This window comes from Phoca vitulina, unplaced genomic scaffold (assembly GCF_004348235.1).
Source record: "Phoca vitulina isolate PV1807 unplaced genomic scaffold, GSC_HSeal_1.0 scaffold2, whole genome shotgun sequence".
NCBI lineage: Eukaryota > Metazoa > Chordata > Mammalia > Carnivora > Phocidae > Phoca > Phoca vitulina.
The window spans coordinates 36,062,461-36,065,072 of NW_022589705.1; the positions used below are offsets into that span (position 1 = coordinate 36,062,461).

Consider the following 2,612-nt stretch of genomic DNA (forward strand, 5'->3'; position numbering starts at 1 on the left):
TTTGACAACTGTTGTGTTAAGTCTTAGGGAACGCAGAGATTAATGAAGATACTTTTCCCTCTGGATGTCCATAGTTTACAGTGTGAGAAAAGGTAAAAAACATAACTTATGATGCAATAGGTACAATATGAGCAAACTTGTCTTCTTTTTTTTTTTCTCTTCTGAATACTATGTCTGCCAAACATATTGTTGTTTTGCAAATATAGGTAGAAAATGAACATATTTATTCCTTGTAGACCTGGGTTCTTCTGTGTTCTGTTTCCAGGAAAGAAAACCCTTGTTGGAATGTTGTGAAAAAGGACTTTTGACTAACCAGACAATATGTACATGTTCATATAAGGAATCAGACTTCACTTCCATATAGATCCAGTGAGTTTTCTAGGATCTGATTTTGAGTTTTCTAGAATCTGATTCTGGGATGTAGCAGTGGAAGGTAATTCAACCAAGGCAGAAAAAATGTGGCAAAATTAGGCAACAAAATCAATACAAATTTCTTAGAAAAGTGACACCTTGTTTGTTTAGGAAAGCCAAATATGTATGTTTATTTTCCTATTACTGTAATATAAACTTGATGTCCCACAGTTCAGTGTTCCCCATCATATATTCATACATTCTTCAAAGTGCAAAACTCTCTTCCAACTTCTGGACTTTGCACTTGTAATTCTCTGTTTAGAAGTTCTATCCCTCCCCAATTCTTTGCTGATAGAACTCATCAGAACTTAACTCTCCCTACCCCTCATAAATTAAGCCTGATCTCTACCAGTTATATAATTTCATTGCTGTAGACATTGTTTCTTATCATGACTTTCAAATATACACGTGTGTGTGTGTGTGTGTGTGTGTGGACACACAGTTGGTTATATTCATTTATAATTAAATTATTAATTAGTGTTTTTCTGCTTTATTATATTGTAGACTGTTTTAGCTCAGAGCTTCTAACCTTTTTGTTTACTTTGGTGGGCCCAGTCCTCAAGAGAACATTTGGCAAATAGATTTTGAAAGGCTGAAAGGAAGTTTTACAGCTTATTAAGGACTAGTTGTATTAGCACAAAATGAAATTTAGAGGCTGGCCAGCCTTCCATCCAACAATAGCCAGGCTTTTTCATTTACTAATTATTGCTCAAAAGTAGAGTTTTCCCAACCTTCTATAACAGAATGATTCTACTCCCTCCTAAAACACTCTTAAACAGAATTCTATAAATGAATAAATAAAGAGATTATTTCTAATATTTTTCTGCACTGGTTATGCTTATAAGATTTATAAATATGGTGAGTATCAAGTATCTTAGTGTTATTTGTTTATATGGAATTAACATTTACATGCTGTGTCACTTTAATTGTATTATAAACAAGTACATTTAATTTGATTAGCTATCAATATACAATATATGCAAAGGAAAGGAACTTCTGCCAATCAGAATAGTTTTCATTTTGAAAAAATTGTTCAATTCAATGTTTAATATATTAATAATATGAGCTAGAAAGATACATGTCTATTTTTAGTTTTATCTTGAAAACCCAATTACATTAGCAAGTGATTAATTCCATTTGATAGCTAAATAAAAAAAATCATTGCAGGTAAACTGATTTACTCTCATAAGCACTGTTAGCATTATTCATTTCAGTTACAGAGACTGTATTTTCTCATCTGTACAAAGAGGTGCTTTGACTAATGAGCCCTAGTTTCTTGCCTGGTCTACCATTCTATGATACTACAAATTTCAGTAAGCTAATTTTATGTTTCATCTACATGCTAAGAAGATCATAACAGAGAAATAACACTCTAGAGAATTGTATTCTTTGGCTATTTAAAGTTCTCTGTTAACGAGAATGAAGATAAATGATGGAGAAATCAACTCTTACATCTATTCTATGTGTTAGTAATCAGAAAAAGAAAATCTACATTCTCCACACTTGATCTTAGCCAAAAGGCCGAGAAGCGATACATTAACATTTTGCTAGAAGACTTTCAAATATAGGTTCTCTGTCTTTTTTGAATAGCTTTTATCAAATTTGTTATTTTATGATGGCAAGGTCATCCACCCTTCTCACTGAGCATCATGAAATCTTATGTCCCTTACCTGAGTGCAGTGAGGCACCTCTTCCGCTATTGGCCACAAGGAAATTTTTGCAGTGGGGTTTGAGTTATAACAAAGTATAAAAAAGAAACCCTCATTTCTTTGTATTAAGTATCTGGAGCACAGGCATGTTCGGGATCCGTTTTGGGAATAGTCCCCATCCTTTCTGCATGAGCTGCAGATGTTAATAAACAAGGGTGGTTTAGAAATCTAGATCTGTGGACTTATTTGTCATCACACACTCCAAATGTCTTCTATTTTACTTTCATGTATAAAGAGAAGTTGATTAGGCCAAGTAATAAACTTCATTCTGTGAAGGTAATAACTCGTTGATCTCAAAGAGTGTAGATAATATCAAGTCATGCTGCAAATGATTGTCTTATTATTTCATGAGTTCTGGCCTCAGATTCTTTGTGGTTTGGAACTGCAATAAATCTTTCTCACATATATTATGAAATCAGAAATGATCTCTTTCTGAAATCTAGGTAATATATATTCTCTGTGTGTGTGTATTTCAAGTCCTACATATTATAT

The 2,612-nt window shown here is 33.0% G+C and overlaps 1 pseudogene; it reads right to left on the minus strand.

Moving 5' to 3' along the window:
• Positions 1 to 1,788: 1,788 nt before the first annotated feature.
• On the minus strand, positions 1,789 to 1,944 carry LOC116627235 (annotated as a pseudogene).
• Between the last annotated feature and the right edge of the window lie 668 nt (positions 1,945 to 2,612).